Source organism: Polypterus senegalus, chromosome 2, assembly GCF_016835505.1.
Source record: "Polypterus senegalus isolate Bchr_013 chromosome 2, ASM1683550v1, whole genome shotgun sequence".
NCBI classification, from domain to species: Eukaryota; Metazoa; Chordata; class Cladistia; order Polypteriformes; family Polypteridae; genus Polypterus; species Polypterus senegalus.
This window is the reverse complement of record NC_053155.1, coordinates 138,472,419-138,491,290: the sequence shown is the minus strand read 5'-3', so window position 1 is coordinate 138,491,290 and position 18,872 is coordinate 138,472,419. Positions and strand designations below refer to the sequence as shown.

Below are 18,872 nucleotides of genomic sequence, written 5' to 3'. Positions count from 1 at the left end.
TTCACATTTTGTAAAGTTGAAAATATAACTAGTATAGTACATTGAAGGATAATGTAACTGTCATATACAGGCTTGTGAAGTGAGGACTCATTTATCTAATTTTAGAACTTGGTGAAGAACAGATGATTGTTATTTATGCCCCGATAGGTAAAAGCACAAACTGCAAATAGGGGGTTTCTTGTTTTTATCACATCACAGTATATTTATTCATTTGAATGAATTATGAAGCTGAAACTGTCAATTTTGACAGTATTATATTCTTTATGAGTGTTTACTCTCCTGTCACACTGGAACCCATTCTAGGGGTGATTACAGCTTTACACCCCTTCAAGCTAAGACAAGTAATGGAACCATGAGAATTCGAACTGGAAAGCACATTATAAAATGGATGGGTGAAAAAATGTCTGAGGACCTCCTTGAAAGCTCAGTCGAGGTATGGAGTACCCCAGAGAGAGAAAAAGGGTTGCTGTCACTAACGTTGTCTTCTCCCATTTTCCCTACAGTGCCAAGAAGCCGAAAGGCATTTGATCCCATCTTTCCACTCCAGCTGCCATGAAACCCCGGGTATCCCGGAAGGAGTCTGAGCTGTGCTAGCCACCATTGCAGCCCCGCTGCCCTTCATTTGCTTAATTCCAGCATTTAAAACATACACCAAAGAGCAACATTTCTTTAGTTTATTTTTTCGTTTGTCCACAAACAATGAAAAGGACGACTCGTTTGGTGCCCCAAAATTTTCTTGCTGGGCTGGAGAACTTTCATTCCAGCAACCCGGCCTCACTTTTTTTTTTAAAAGATAATAAGAATATTATACTCCACTTCAATTTTAGACAAGCCCCTGAGAGAGATCCAGTTTCCTGGGTTTTAATACTTCATCTGGACATTGTCTTTGTGAATTTTAGTCTAAGTACTTCAGTTTTTCACTCACTTCAGACATGGAGTTTAGATAAATAGATGACTGTATGTGTATGAGAATTGGGCACATGATGGATTGGTGTCCTGTCCAGAGCTGGTATCTAGTCTGTGCCCAATGCTCCCAGAACAAGATGACCCTGAACTGGATTTACCAGGTTTTAGGACAGGTGTGGGAACCTTTTCCAGGGCAATTTGAATTTTTATAACATCCTTCGAGGGTCATACTAAATTACTGAACAAATATCATAATAACCTCTCTAATGCAAGGGCTGAAACTGCTTCTTTCTGGTAAGGCATCTGATGCCAGATGGAAGTGATGATGATACTACTTGCAGCTGGTTTCCCAGGTTTGGTCAGTAAGTTCTGGGTGAAATTGAGTCTTTGCAAGAGTCAGTTTTGTAAAGAACTGCTCAAAGCAGTAGGTTGTCCTAAACAGAAATGAAAACTTCAGTGCATATCACTTCAGAATGGGAAAATCCTTAGGACATTCATACAATTGATAGATTTCATGCGGAGGTTGTTGTGCCTACTGTAGCTTTGAGCTTGCTGTTATGTTGCAGCTCAATGATTCTGTGTTGTAGGTTGTTAAGCACATCATCTGGTTCCACACTAAATGGCCTAGCAAGTAAAGTCAGTTCTTTTTGTTACACGCTCATCAGCATATTACGATGTCATAGCAGGCTTTTGTTCTTCCTGAGTAGGAATATGGACAGTGTTACACTTTTCTAGTTGTACTTGCCACCACTTTAATTTTACTTCAAATGATTTCACATTTGAAAACATAGAGCTGAGAAGCTGACTGGAACCCTCCTTCCATTTTATAATTTTTCAGCAACTAGCCATGATTAAATGAACGGTAAAAAAAGTAAGAGCAAAGCGAGGGTGACTTATTCAGGCAGGCAGGCGACAACTCAATAGCTCGAATTTGGATATAAGTAGGTTCTATTTAGTCGCCAGAAATATCTTTGGTAGGAATGGATGTTGAATTTAGTCTTTAAATTTCTATGGTGAAGAAAAATGTATGCAATGATGACTAAATTTAACTTACATTCCTAATAAACATATTTCTGTTGACTAAGGGCAGCAGTGCAGTAGCTCAGTCGGTAGAGCGGGTGGTCCAGCAATCGGAGGGTCGCAGGTTCGATCCTGGCTCCCGGCATGAGAATGCAGCTGTTGTGTCCTTAAGCAAGACACTTAACCTACCTTGCCTGCTGGTGGTGGTCGGAAGGATTGGTGGCCAGTGTTCGGCAGCCTCACTTCTGTCAGTGTGCCCCAGGGCAGCTGTGGCTACATAGTAGCTTATCATCACCAGCGTGTGAATGGGTGAATGACTGTTGTGTTGTAAAGCGCCTAGGGGGTTCTTGAACTCTAGTTAGGTGCTATATCAAATACAGGCCATTTACCATTTTAAATAAAAATTACTTATATTTAAAACTAGCAAAATACCCACGCTTTGCAGCAGCGAAGTACTGCCTTAAAATTTTTATTAAGAAGAAAATTAAACTTTTTTAAACTGAGGGAAAATATACCAATAATTATTTGTTAAGGATCTCTTTATATACCACATTGTGAGTTCGGCCCTCCGGTTGTAATATGACCAAGCTGTGCGCTGAGCTTACTCTTGAGCATGCAACGTACAGTTGGCCATGTGAACAGTAATCTTGTTTCAAATCTCACAGCTTGGATTGCTGCTGTCATAATCGGTTTGAGTTTCATGGTTTGTTTCAATTACGACAGTATTTGTAGGACTTGTGTTGAAGAGACATTCGGCATCTGTCAAGCGTTGTAAGTATACAACTGGTTTTATTGATAACTTCACATCCAGCTTATGAGAGTTTAAACATTCATAAACATCAAAGTGTCCACTACTGAAATCGCCACCTGTCAATCTAAGATGTTTAAGAGGCATTGGCGGTTGTCGAAAGGTGTAAAATATTTTGCCATTTCGGTACACTTGAAAGCGACAAACGAACAATTCACCGGCAGCCATCAACTCACACGCAGATGCATAGGTGAAGGGCTTAAGCATTTCACTCTTCTTGTGCTCCTGTGTAGAATAATTATCTCCTGTACCGTCATCAGTCCACACCTTGAACCTGTCCCAGTCATTCAATACATTAGACACAATGTTCTTCCGGATATCAAGAGTGAGCCTTATATGGCCGTGCAATATGTAACAAAGAGAATGGAAAAGGTAGGTGCCATCTCCAGGCATGGAAACCACTCGGTAAGTGACAGTTCTTTGATAGACATGTTAATGGGGGTACGGTTGGAATGAGAAAGGAAAATGGGTACCTGAACAATGTAAAGTAAGTCTAAAATACCTACACAATAACTATAATCGTAATAAATGAACAATAAAACAGCAGAGAAGCCGTGGATTAAATAAAAAGGCTGTAGTTATCAGCATGGAGACATGAATCACGTGGCGAAGCAAGGAAGAGAATATAGAGACTGGAGTGACGGACGGCCTTATATAGGCATGCAGCCAACAATGTGGGAGGCATTGGGATGGGGGACCCAACGCCGCCTCACACTGTCACCGAGCTGCAGGCTATGGACGTATATATGTACGTAAGTAGGATTCAGTTAACGTTGGGAACCCGCGTACCAAATTTCTTGAAGATGGGCCCTTAAGTAACAAAGACCGTTGAAAAGTTTAATATCGCGGCCGACAGCGGCATCATACCATCTAAATAAGTACCAAATTTCAGCCTTCTACCTACACGGGAAGTTGGAGAATTAGTGACGTTGGAAAGTTCAATATGGCGGCTGACAGTGGCGTCATACCACCGAAATAAGTATGTACATTGGTTTCAGTTAGCGCAGGGAAGCTGCCTACCAAATTTCGTGAAGATGGGGCCCTGAATAAGAAAGTTCAACATGGCGGACGTTGTTGACCATTATGACCGTTACACGTAGAATTTCGAAATGAAACCTGCTTAAATTTTATAAGTAAGCTGTAAGGAATGAGCCTGCCAAATTTCAGCCTTCTACCTACACGGAAAGTTGGAGAATTAGTGACGTTGGAAAGTTCAATATGGCGGCTGACAGTGGCATCAGGCCACTGAAATAAGTATGTACATTGGTTTCGGTTAGCGCAGGGAAGCCGCCTACCAAATTTCGTGACGATGGGGCCCTGAATAAGAAAGTTCAACATGGCGGACGTTGTTGACCGTCGTGACCATTACGCGTAGAATTTCGAAATGAAACCTGCTTAACTTTTGTAAGTAAGCTGTAAGGAATGATCCTGCCAAATTTCAGCCTTCTACCTACACAGGAAGTTGGAGAATTAGTGACGTTGGAAAGTTCAATATGGCGGCCGACAGTGGCGTCATACCACAGAAATAAGTACGTACATCGGTTCTGGTTAGCGCAGAGAAGCAACCTACCAAATTTCGTGAAGATGGGGTCAGCCTTCTACCTACAGGGGAAATTGGAAAATTAGTGACGTTGGAAAGTTCAATATGGTGGCCGACAGTGGCGTCATACCATTGAAATAAGTATGTACATCGGTTTTGGTTAGCGCAGGGAAGCCGCCTACCAAATTTCGTGAAGATGGGGCCATAAATAAGAAAGTTCAACATAGCGGACGTTGTCGACCGTTATCGACCGTTACGTGTAGAATTTCGAAATGAAACCTGCTTAACTTTTGTAAGTAAGCTGTAAGGAATTAACCTGCCAAATTTCAGCCTTCTACCTACACGGGAAGTTGGAGAATTAGTGAGTGAGTGAGTGAGTGAGTGAGGGCTTTGCCTTTTATTAGTATAGATTTAAATAGAACTTGAAAAGATACGATAGTTCATAATACCCATGCAGCACTAAGTGCACGTAAGAGTAGGAGTCATCCATTTTAACAAACAGCGTATTGTACTGATACGAAAAAGCCTGCCCATTTAATTATTTAGGAACGGATAGATAAATTAAGATTTTGTACAAATAATGTTTTTAATTTTTCTTCCTCGATGGATTCTGGCACCCCCAGCAACAGCTGCTCGCACCACAAAGGAGATATATAGATATACAGTGATCCCTCGCTATATCACGCTTCGATTTTCGCGGCTTCACTCTATCGCGATTTTTTTCTCATACACGCTTACGTCACTACGCATGCGCTTTCTGAGAACTTTTATCTAAGCCCTACGATGGCTTCTAAACATGCCTTCTGACAATAAAACTAAGCGCCGGAGGAAGATGCTTACTATCCAGGAGAAGGTGAAACTCTTGGGTATGATTAAAGATGGCAATACCCTACAAAAGCCTCCTCACGCATATGAAAAGACAGCGCCAGCTGCAGTATTAGATACTGCACCAACCTCTGAAGACTCTCCTACTGAGGTCGTGCCTTCATAGGTTAGTGGTTGTGTGTAAGAACTGTGTGTGTTTGTGTGCAATTAAATGTACAGTACCATCATCTAATATATAAAAACGTTCGGGATTGTCCTTCCATCCCGTGAGTGCAAAGCGTAGTGGTATTCCGCTTATTGCAGACTTACTACTTGCGGCTTGAGGTACGAAGCGACGCGATGTGAGCAGAGTTCTGGTGCTCTTATCGTTCCCTTGCTTTTGTGTGCGATGCGCTGGAAAAATAGACAAAATTATGTCTCTGGAAATAATTAATGTTGATGGAGTACAAATGCCTCACCGCGTAGTAAATATCAGGGGAGATGGTGCTTGCTTATTCTCATCTATAGCTTATTTAGTGCATGAAACTCCATCTTTAGCGGTACAGATTCTGGCTGACATTGTACGACTTTGGACAAGCACTTGAGGGGATAAAAAAAAACTTTGATGTTCTCATTCCCTACACTTACATGCCTGATGTACACATGGAGAGCACAAAAATTGAGGATAAAAGTCGGTCGCCTTAAAAGGCAAGTGCGCCTAGTAATATGATATTTGTAATGTCTAATATGTTTTAATTTCTCTTAATGGTGTAATGGTGACTAAATTTCATGTCTAGAGGGCTCTAATAATGTTAAAAAACGTATTTAGAAGGTTGTAAACAGGTTTTCTATACTCTAACTGCGAAAATATTGGATTTATAAATAAAGAATCCTACTTCGCGAAAATTCATTTATCACGGTAGAGTCTGGAACGGATTAACCGTGATAAACGAGGGTTCACTGTATATATATATATATATATATATATATATATATATATATATATATATATACACTGTAGATATATATATAGTGTCAGGGATGCCAGGGGCAACGACCCGGCCGGGACGCCATGAAGGACCGGAAGAGGGTCAAAGCCCACCCTGGATCACGTGGGGGCCGCCTTCCTGGTTGCTCTGGGGGCCACGGGTTGAGGGCATGGAAGCCCTACCCTGTAGGGGCCCGTGGTCACCGCCAGGAGGCGCCCCAATGGTGTGGCGGAAGTGCTGGGGAAGACTTTGGACGACACCCGGAGAGCTGCCGGGAGAACAGCCGGCACTTCCGCCATGCTGGGGCGTGGCCAACGGGGGAGTGTCAGAAGCACCTGGAGCTAATCCGGGTCATGTATAAAAGGGGCCGTCTCCCTTCATTCGAGGCTAGAGTCGGATGGAAGGAGGACGAGGCAAGAGAGGAGAGTGGAGGCGGCCCGAAGAAAGGCATTTGAGTGGCCAGGACTGTGTTGGGGTTTGTGCACTTGTGGACAGTGGGTCTTAGTGACGATATATATTGTAAATATTGTAAATAAAATACGTGTGGTGGTGAAGAACAACATGTCCGCCTGTCTGTGTCCGGGTCGGCTCCACAATAGATAGATAGATATATAGATATAGATAGATACATAGATATAGATAGAAATATATAGATAGATACAATATATAGATATAGATAAATATATATATATAGATAGATAATAAGATATAGATATATATATATACATAGATAGATAGATAGATAGATAGATAGATAGATAGATAGAGATATATCCATACTAATAAAAGGCAAAGCCCTCACTCACTCACTCACTCACTCACTCACTCATCACTAATTCTCCAACTTCCCGTGTGGGTGGAAGGCTGAAATTTGGCAGGTTCATTCCTTACAGCTTCCTTACAAAAGCTGGGCAGGTTTTATATCGAAATTCTACGCGTAATGGTCATAACTGGAAGCAGTTTTTCTCCATTTACTGTAATGGAGATGAGCGTCAACGCCGTGGGGCGGAGTTTCGTGTGACATCATCACGCCTCCCACGTAATCACGCAGTACATAGAAAACCAGGAAGACCTCAAAAAAGCGCTGAAGAAAACATGCATTATATAATTGAGAAGGCAGCGAAACAATAAGAAGCGAGCGAGTGACATATACAACCATATTCATGAGTTCTGCTACTTCGGAAACAAAGCACGATGTAAACCTACACTTTAAATTAAATTCATAGACAGGCTGCGCTGGCGTTTGTAATTTAGTGCCTGCCCATATAAGGCCGTCCGTCAGCGGCAATCCAATAGCAAACTGCCACGGGTAAATATTCACGGGTGAAGGACTGTGCTTATGGAGAGGAAGATGAGATGGTCAAGGTGGTGTTTGACACAAACTCAGCGAAACTGCGAGAGAAAGTTTTAAGTGCCAGGACTAGGGTAACATTAAATACAGCCATGGACATAGCACGAGATGGCACCAGCACAGCTGGGAACCTTCGATGCATGTACACCGAGTGGCTCACGTGAACTGACGCAGTGCACAGATAAAAGCAACAGTTCCAAAGAGCGCTGAACAAAACCGAATTACACAATTGAAAAGGCAGCAAAAAATATGAAGCGTCTGATACATACAAGCATATTCATAAATCCAACTACTGCGGAAACAAAGCACACGTTTGAAAAAGTCAATGTCCCGCTAAAGGAAGACAGTGTAAAAAAAACCCGTGCATGCAGTGTGTCAGGTCTCAGATAAAGAAGAAGACGAGCTGTTTATTGATGCAGTAAGAAACGAATCGATGAATGAAACCTGTCATCTTTACAACGATTGACAAACACGGAATGTAACTTGAACACAACACATCCTACAAATACGAACCTGATTGAAAGAAATAATGATAATCAAATCCTTGATGACAGCAACACTCAGTAACACTCACAAAACAAATACTGTATATTGACAGTCATGTTACGTTATTTTTAAAATGTTCCCTTTTCTTTTTCATTGCTTCTTTAACACACTACTTCTCCGCTGTGAAGCGCGGGTATTTTGCTAGTATTGATATAAATAGATATATATATATATATATATGTGTGTGTATGTATATGTGTGTGTATATATGTAGATATGTATGTATATATGTGTGTGTGTGTATATATATATATATATATATAGATATGTATGTATATATATGTGTATGTGTATATATATATATAGAGAGATGTGTATATACAGTATATACAGTATATACTGTATATATATACTGTATATATGACAGCAACACTCATAACAGTGACAAAACTATTACATTGATTACATTGACAATCATGTTACATTATTTTCAAAATGTTTCCTTTTCTTTTTCATTACTTCTTTAACACACTACTTTTCCACTGCAAAGCGTGGGTATTTTGCTATATATGTATATGTGTATACAGTATGTATATATGTATATGTATATACTGTATATATATGTGTGTGTGTATATGTATATATATATATATATATATATGGCAGCAACACTCATGACAATGACAAAACAATTACATTGTCAATCATGTTACATTATTATTAAAATGTTTCCTTTTTCATTACTTCTTTAACACACTACTTCTCCACTGCGAAGCGCGGGTATTTTGCTAGTTACAAATAATCAGAAACAAAGTGAAACAATAGTAAAAGAACATCAGCAATGCAAATTTCAGAAGACAAATGCTTTTGTGCAATCCTTAACCCTATTTATTTTTTCATAAATTTGGTCCCCATTACACACTAAAATTCAGAACATTTGCTAGTGGTTAGGCAGACTCAGTGCCATAGGATTGACAAGTAGAATCCTCTGTGTGGCATAGGAAAAAAAATCATCTGATTATAACATACAACAGATTTTAATTAATGGGGTACTTTATATGAATAGTATTCCAAACAAATATTGTATTCAGTAAATAAAAATGTTAAATAAGAATTATTTCATTAACTTAACACTGTGTTTAAAAACCAAAGCAAAAATGCTATGTTTTGTATTTTCAATGCTAGTGCTATTTTCTTCCTAGTCTCATTTGGCCCGACATAAATATCTTATATAGTAAGTAAGTAAGTCAGTACTTTTAAGATTTTTGTTTTCTTTGAAGTGTTGCTATTTCATTAGTTTCACTTTTATTTCAGAACTTCGGTAAAAACAATATTTGGAATCTTTTGAGTCCCAACATGCTGAATCTTTTAAATGAGGTCCTTGAGACATGTGTTTAATGACTTTGTGCCATAATTCAGGATAGGTTTTTCTGTTTGGAATTTCAGCACAGACAAAATGATCTACATCATCAGCAGTTAATAATTTTTTTTGCAAAGTAACCAATAAATGCATGTGAGGTAAAGCCCATTTTTGAAATTCTCTGACTTAAACAACAAAGCCTTACAATATTTACATACTTCTGACATATCACCTACGTCCATATATTCAATCTCTATTCGCCTTTTCCTTATTTCTCAGAGTAATAATTTCTCTTTGTTTGCGCTAATGCAATCTTTACTTTCCTTTATTTGGCACTTTTGTTTTTTTTCTGCTTTCATATTCTGTATGTGTATTGCGCCTATGTTTTATTTTTGAGTCTTTTGAATTCCACTGTTTTCATTATCTCTAACCTGCTGTGCATGTGTTTGACCCCCTTGTTTTTTAACCTGTACTTATTGTCTTTTATTTTGCTTTTTTTTCAATGACACCTGGTCCGTGGTGATTACCCTTTTTTCGAGTAATAATTTCCATTTGCTTGCACTACTGCAATCTTTACTTTCTTTTTTTTTGATACTTTCTGATTTTCCTGCTTTCATATTCTTTAACTTTCTCTGCATTTGTATCATGCCAACTTTTTTTTGATCCTTTCGAATTCTGCTCTGCATGTGTATAGCGCCAACTTTTTTGAACGTCCTTATGAAGTTCTACTTTGTCTTTTACTCTTTGTCTTTTAATTCTGAGCCCAATTGGACATGCTTTTTTTCAATTCCACTTGTTCTGGGCTGATTATTACTTATTTTCTGAATTTGCACATGAATTATTCTTTTTCTTTTTTGCATTTTTTTCTCCAACGCTTTTGAGTCTCTTTCTCTGCTTGATGCTTTCTTCTTCACTTAGTCGTCATCATTTCATTTATAACGTGTTTTCCTTACACGCTTTATATGCCCTGAGAGCCCTGGATCTGTGTGTGCTCAAATCTTTTAGACAACTGAATGTTTTGCTGCCTCTTGGCTCCTTTGATATTGGTTGTAAGTAGGACGTGTCTTGCAAGAATCTCATGTTCTACGTCATCACAAAACAGTCCTGGGTAAATCTCTTGGCACAGTCTCATGTTTAAGGTCCCTGCGAGATGCTCCGTGGCCAATCTCTTTCATCTCGCGGGTCTTTTAAGTGTCTTCAGTGATCTTCAGTTTGTCAGATGCATCGAATTTTGTTGCAGCAGCACGATTACCAATTTCTTTCGCTACTTCAACAACATTTAATTTAAAACCAACTCATATTATCTTCTGATTGAACGCTTGATCATAGATAAGGGATGCTCTTACGATAAAGGTGTGTGAGGGTGTGAGATACAAAAAACGGAAATCAGTGCAAATGTCGCTTCGGAATAGTTCTGGTATTACCGTGTAGTCGCGTAGGCACAATAGAGAGAGAGAGAGGGAGGTTAGGAGCACGTGCTGATACTCTCATAGAAAAAAAGACAGTGTGCTCCGTGGTTACTCTTTTGGGTGGGCGTTAGCATATCATTCTCTCTTGGACCAATAGCATGCATTTTCCGCATTCGACTTATACGACTGACATTATAAAATACCAGAAATTATACAGTAAAATCAAGTCCCGACTTATCCGCGAGTATATATGGTAAGTGTGTGAGCCATGTTTGTTGAGAACACCATACATGTGTAATAAATAAACATATCCTATTACAAGGGAAAACCATTCTGTTAAACCAGATTATACTTTGATGGCACCACTGAATAAGTGATAAAAGTGAACGATTCATTGTCTCTGGTCGCTTTACAGTTATGACAATACAGTTGCAGTAAGTGTGAGGTTGACTGAATTGGCATATATGTTTATGTAAAGATTTTGAGCTACATGGTGTGCCATTGCTTCTAGTAAAAATGAATGACAGACCACACTGACTTCAAGCAAAGTCTTTTTGCTTTTATTAATGAAGAGCCACAGGAGATGCATATTTCTGTAATCAATATACTCTAAACAGTATACTACAGGGAGATTCACTCGAAAGAGGCCCTGAATATTCAGTAATAACTGTTGCTAAGACAAAGTAATTTGAACGAAACAATGTGCAATATGCTCTTCAGCCGTTGCGATATTCAACCTCGATTTACAACTTCTTCTGAAAATCCTTAATTGCTTTCAATTAATCATGTATTTGCTTTGCATATTGTCAAGAAATCAATATGAGGAGTAATCCTAAATACGCTTATACTTATGCCAAAAATGACACCAGTTGAAGGCAGAATTACATGTGTAGATTTGTCAGTTATTTTGTTTGGTTTCATGCTTAACTATGTTATTGTGCAATCAAAATATACTTACAGTAGTGATCAGATATCCAAATCCATCATGGCTTACGAATTCAGAGTCTCTTACTGTTTTGTGCAAAACAGAAACTGTCAAATGTTTGCTCTGCAAAAAATTAGATGTCATCAGCCAGGATGTAAATGTTACCTCCTGCTGGTAACATTCAGCACTTATTATATAATATGAATATATATTATATATATTGTCAGGGATGCCAGGGGCAACGACCCAGCCAGTTCGCCGTTGGGGGTCGCCTTCCTGGTTGTTCTGGGGGCCACGGGTTGAGGGCATGGAAGCCCTACCCTGTAGGGGCCCGTGGTCACCGCCAGGAGGCGCCCCAATGCCTTGGGGACCTGTTGCCCCAGCACTTCCGCCACTGCTGGGGGGAAGACTTTGGGAGACACCCGGAGAGCTGCCAGGAGGACAGCCGGCACTTCCGCCACGCTGGGGCGTGGCCAAGCGAGGAATGCCGGGAACACCTGGTGCTCATCCGGGGACTGCATAAAAGGGGCCGTCTCCATTAATTCAGGGCTGGAGTCGGGTGGAAGAAGGACGAGGCAGGAGCAGAGAAGTGGAAGAAAAGGCATTGAGTGGCCAGGACTGTGTGTTTGGGGTTTGTGCACTTTATTCTGTGTCTGAGTGACACCTAACTTTTTAAATAGTTGTAAATAATAAATGTGTGGTGGTGATGAATAACGTCCGCCTGTCTGTGTCCGGGTCGGCTCCACAATATATATATTTTTTTTCAGCACTTGTTATATAAGTACTGAATAGCTAAGCTACTAAACAATGACAAAACCAATTCTAGTTGAATGACTAATGGAGACTGCTGTATGGTATGTGAACATAACTGAAACTCGGCGTTTCAAATGTCGTAGTTCAACTTACGAGGTTTCTTTATTCATGGCCTGGATGCCACCGCTGACTTAAACAGCAATGATAAAAGAGCAAGTGAGCTTTTTATGATCAAAAACCACTGATACATGGAACTTAAAGACCTTTCCAAATGAGATGGACTTGGTCTGGAATGTCTCATGGCTAAATATAAAACTCTCCACTTTCTGAGGTAGTTTTCCTCTATTATCATGATGTCACAGTGCATACAGCCAATGGCTAATGATGACTTGGCTTTGAATGATCTTTGCTGCATCATCTATAAAAATAACAAAACACTTGGGTGGGGGTTGAATTCTGTTTTGTTAAGTTTTGTTTTTTTATGGTTCTGCTTTCTTTTTTTAACTTTCTGATGTATTTTGGCTGCTTTTCTAGTTTGACTATGAAGTCATTTGTTTTACTTGATTGTATGCATTTTCTTTAAATAAATTAAAAAAATAACAGCACACATTTGGCAGTTACATTCATTGTAGCAGAGGACATTGACCACTGCAGTCTAAAAAGCATGCTGTAAATTTACTTTTAGCTCGTCTCTTAAGAAAACACATGCTTATTTCCATTCTATCTGTATCTCTAAATAACAAGTAAGTGAGTGGTCTGCTTTTTAACTCTTTGAGAGCTGAATATTTTTTTCCAAAAAACTCAGTTTTCTGAAAAGCACACGATGCACTGATTTCACACATAAATCAACATAAAACGTTTGTTGCTACATGCTGTGGTTGTTGTTATCACCTGTTCAGCATCTCTGGCAACAGTGGCTGCACAGGGGTGGCTTAATGGCCAACAGGAATGCACAGTGGGCCAGCTAACTTTCTGTCTTCGCACATCAGGTGTGCGACGGTGGCAGTCGCAGTCTAACGCAATGTGGTTTGTACCTTTCGTCATCATAAGTGGTTGTCCTCCTAGGCGAACGCTGCTTTAAGTGTATCAGCTACACAAACGTGTTGAACACCATGATCAGCTGGGGACCAATGGGTTGATGCTGGTACCTCACTTTCATTTTCGATATCCATCTACAGATGCCTTGCATCAAACTCAGAGTTGGAAAAGTCAGAGTGTAATTCAGTAATAATATGTAAAATGTCCATGGAGTATTTAGCTTTGCACATTTGCTTTAGTCTTGGCAGATGCTGATGCCATTTTAGAGGCTGTTTGCTCTTCATTACTCATGCAGGTGCAGGGAATCGAGGTCAAATCAACAAAGCTACATACTGTAATTTTCCTTCAAGCAAAGAGAGTCGAACTAAAAAGTAAGGGCGAGTTTTCTCGCAGTTTACAACTGATTACCATCCTCTACCTCTGAATTTCAACAAAAGTCAACATCAGACCTGAAAGAGTTAATTGAGCAGTTTGGTCACAAGTGGAAATGCAGCTGAAGTTGCAGTTCATACTGGTATTTTTATGAAAAGGGCAGCATTATGTCCTTTTCTGGAGCTGATCACCATACTGTGTCAAAAGCTGAGTGTACTGACTAAGACAGGTAAGGGAGGCAACCGTTTAAGTCGATTGTGGATAAATGATCAAATTAAGTTAATAACAGACAGTGGAGAGTATTTTTTTTTTCTTTTAGGAATGGATGTTGTTGGTCACTGTTTGTTTCCTTAGGTTTTAATTATTTATTTGATTTAAAATTAGGGCGCACTCCCTGCTGTAGATCATTTGGGGGTTGGTATTCACAGTTTTAACTGAATGTGACTCACTTCCTTTTAAACTCTTATTATGAACAGATCTGAAGGGGTTTATGTGTAAATTGTTGTTTGTTTTTTTGTTGCAATTTACATCACAAAGAATTTGTGTATTATATTGAGGTAGTTGCATTCACAGTGTATGAAGTTTGAATTATGTTGTATGCATTTAGGTTTTTTTTAACCTTTGTACAACAACCCATTACCAGTTCTGTGATCAGATTGTGGCTCATTTTTATTGTATGAAATTTTAAACTATCTCCAGTTATTAGTAATAAAAAATCCTGTAATATCTGTCTGTGTTTGAATTGCTCCCTTCTTACCCCTAAACTACATTTCCTGTATTTTGTAATGTCACAATACAAATATATAGTCTGTGGACACAAATTCCAGTAAATGATCATAATACCCTATAGCACATCTGCACATTTATAAGTCGGACTACACCTTTTTATTCAAACTTTCCTTAAATGAAGTTCAATGCTAATGCCTATGCTGCCTACAATAAACACTGCAATGATGGTCAGGTGAGGCTCAGGAACAACTAAGAGGCTGCTCTGAAGCAAGCAAATTTATAAAAATTCAATTACAAGCTATATTATTTGCATATAGAAGTACCAAATTACAGTATATCTAAAAGAGTAACTGCCAGCTATTAACTCTTAAGTATATAAAATCCTGTATATCTTAAAATGCCATTGGACAGACAAAAAGAACAAAGTGGCAAACGGGAAACACAATCTGAGAATGTGTATTTATGCACGTACTGTAGGGCCTATAAATTGTTATCAGGTACAAGGAGAATGCTAGTGAAATTAGTAATGGCTAACCCCATCATTTCACATAAGTTAAATGCAATTTATAATTACTTAGAATCTCAGAACAAGGATCCTTTCATCTAGGCTCACACTTAATTAGAGGTCATCATGCAATCGCCATAATTTAAACAGGATAATTAAAAAAGGCAAATACCTTTACCGAACAGCTAATCTTTGTATTCTCAATGTTTTTTTACCCTCTGTTTGTTGCTGTCTTGCATTGCTGTTATTACTCAAGAAAAAACAAAGTAGTAATGACTGAACTGGTACATACAAGTGGCACTTATGTTTGTGGCAATGAAGGGCTTCAAAAAGTAAGCAATGGCTTACATCAACATTGCTATTTATGTCTTTGTAGACCCAGTTCAGCTTTATTAATTAAACAAGCAATTGAATGAATACGTTTCTCTTGCCTTATTTACAGACAGTTGGGACCTCCATGGGTGGCACAGTGGTAGTGCTGCTGCCTCGCAGTTAGGAGACCCGGGTTCGCTTCCCGGATCCTCCCTACGTGTAGTTTGCATGTTCTCCCCGTGTCTGTGTGGGTTTCCTCCCACAGTTCAAAGACATGCAGGATTGGTGATTCTAAATTGGCCCTATTGTGTGGGTGTGTTTGTGTGTGTCCTGCGGTGGGTTGGCACCCTGCCCGGGATTGGTTCCTGCCTTGTGCCCTGTGTTGGCTGGGATTGGCTCCAGCAGACCCCCGTAACCCTGTGTTTGGATTCAGTGGGTTAGAAAATGGATGGATGGGACCTCCATGTTAGGATGTTATTTACTGACCACTCTCCATTCTCAGATGATTTTGAAAAGTACTGATCTGAACCTGATTAATGCAGTATTGGTAATTAAATACTGTATTTGGATATTCTAACAGGTGGCAAAACAGACAGGAAAAGACTGGCAACAAACTAGTAGGTTTTAAGGCAGTTTTTATCCATAGCAATAACTGGCACAAAGACAGGCTAATTGTCCAACTAGTGTCCTATACTACTGCGACAGTCAGATGTTATACATTTAGGCTAGAATGTATAACATTACTGTATTTTTTAATGTTTTATACTGCTTTGTATATAACATCCATTCATGGGCTAAGTTGCAATTCACTCAAGGCAGGTGTCATAGACAACAAAGGTTGGCTGGCATCCTGGACAGTTTGGATGGCCATTATTAATAGAAGGACAAAAGACAGCCTCCCAGGGCCATGTGTTCCCCCAGAACATTGTGTGGTGGTATGACTCCTATTTGAACATCCGCATGGCTGCATTGGAGCTGTAGTTTTGCTGGGCAGCTATTGTATATTGGGGTCCTTGGGTGCCACTAGATGGTGGCTTCTTCATCAAAGGTTCCACCTGACTCAGACGTGCTTCCAGTTGACAATCTTGTTAAACTGGAAGCACTCCCGGGTTTGGGTTGAAAAGCAACCTCTTCGCCTCATCCAGGGAGCTGGTGTTGGGTGTGGAGGACCGACAATGCTTGCCAAGAAGAAGTGGAGAAACATATGACAGGAAGAAAAGAAACAGGAAAGTTAAGTAATCGATTTGTAGCTTTGAATGGTCAATGATATCTCTGTTAATGTATCTTGCTTAAGAGATTTTGTTTTAACCCAGGACTTGTGTGGTTTAGTTTTGTCTTTTGATAGACTGTCTGTAAAGCCTCCTACAGACCACACACACACACAGTCACATTGGATCAGTTTAGGATCATCAACCAACCTAACAGACACCTCTGGGATGTGTGAAGAAACACAAAATATACATAGAAAGAACCACACATATCTGGGGAGAACATGGCAAGTAAACACTGACAAGGATTCAATCTCAACCTTATGGACCAGTGAGGCAGCAAACAGTGCAAGCATGTATCTTTGTTATTTTGTGTTTATTTATTTATGTTGAATTGTTGCTGTGAGTTAACATAAATACATATTTCAGTGTAATGTTTATATATAATAAAAAAAAAAATCTTAAAACACTCTCTGTGTTTCTTTAACAGCGGTCACTTGGGAACTACAAAAATAATTACTAAAAAATGTATGGCCAAACCTTTTTATAAAGTGGATCTATCCAAAGATAACAAAAGTCAATTGAACATTAACAAATGTGTATTCAATTGAAACTGAGCATCACAATGTCCTTAAATGTGTTTGTTAAGACATAATTAGTTCAGAAAGGCATATGTACGTAACAAAATGTTAAATTATAATGTCTTGCGGTCAAGAATATCTACTGATATTAATTTGGCAAGATAATAAATGTATCAAATCTTAGAGTTTTAGTTTACATCTAGAAATATTCTGACAGGAACAGGTCTGGCAGCCCCAAAGCCACAACAGGAGAGACATTTCTATGAGCCAACATCTAGAGTAATAGCCTCCTCACAGGACAGCACCTTTAAGAACAGTTTAACAGCTGTGTGATATCCATATCACCAATTGTTTATTTGTTCTGTTTTTCAGAGTATATTGCAACTGTTTAGGTGAAGTACCTTTTTCCTATTTTGCAATTTTAGCAATGGCTTTCTTACTGCCACTCAAGCTGCCAAACCTGTAGCTGGATATCTCTTCACAGTTAAAACTGACACTTTCTTGCTTCAACTATTGTTTTAAGGGTTAAAATGGCGTGTGTATGTTTTTTTTGTTAATTGCCTTTTTCTCACCTTTATGATAGGAATATATAATGAAATATTGTCCAAATAAGTCTTTAAAGAGTGTACTGGCACCTTTTATTCCACCACTGTTTTTATACAGATAGATGACTTTGAAGTAATAAACCAATGTTGGGACACCGGTAGGAATTTTTTGCATCCACTTTCATGGCTTAATTAACTTCCAGTGCTGCAGAAAAGCAATAAGGTGTTAACCCATTACTTATTCCCTGATAAACACCTTTTCATATAACTCTGTAAATTATTTTATTTTTCAGTTTTTGGTAATAAACACATTTTTTTAAACTCTGGCAGTTTACCACTTACCTTTGTACCATTTCAGGTTATACACTGGGCTTGAACTGCTTAAATTTCAATCAAAACTGGCAAACTGGGGGAGTTCTAAATTTTATCACCAGTAATGTAAATTATTTATTATTCAGAAGTTCTAAGTATTATATGCAAAAATCATGTTTACATTTGTAGAACACATTAAACTGACATGATTCTGTTTCTAAGAGAACTATTTGTTTACCCTTATCCATATTCTTTCTTGTAAATTCACCACATTTTCAATTACTCTAATTAACATATTTTTATGAGTCTCTGTTTAAACGGTAAAATGATATTTTTTGTCAGCATACATTTGTGATAAAGATTATGTTAATAAATGTTCATTATCTTTTGATTTAAATACATTGTTTTTGCTAATCAGTCCAATATACCTAATTTGAATTAATGCCAATTAACAACCGCGTTAATGCCAGTTTACAATTCTATTAAAGCCAGTTTCTTCATTAAAAGTAACTGTGATAAAGTGTAGGATATCTACCCACACATTTTGTTAATATTTGTTGTTAAACATTCAATATAGCATTCGTATCTATATTTTTTGTACACCACATAATTAGCAAAATGTATGCTCTCTATTTTACCTGTAAACTAGATACAGTGTTATAAGCCCAAATTCTGTGAAGAACATTGTAAAAAATAAAATGACTTAATTTGACATGACAGACACACTTTCCAAGGTGCTTTCCTGCCTTGCAGGTTACTGACATTTAATTTCATTTTTTGTCTTCATCCTGATCACACTACTTCTTATTGAACATTTTTAGAAAGCTGTCACCTTCTGAATTCCTATTGACATGGCTGGTATTAAGGATAATATTCAGTAAAATATGAATATACTTCCTGCCCTGCATCCCACTCTGCT

The 18,872-nt window shown here is 38.7% G+C and overlaps 1 protein-coding gene across 1 annotated transcript in view; it reads right to left on the bottom strand.

Moving 5' to 3' along the window:
• LOC120523410 (gamma-aminobutyric acid receptor subunit gamma-3) overlaps window positions 1-18,872 on the bottom strand; it is a 1,280,683-nt gene that overhangs the window by 784,619 nt on the left and 477,192 nt on the right. The window lies entirely within an intron of this gene.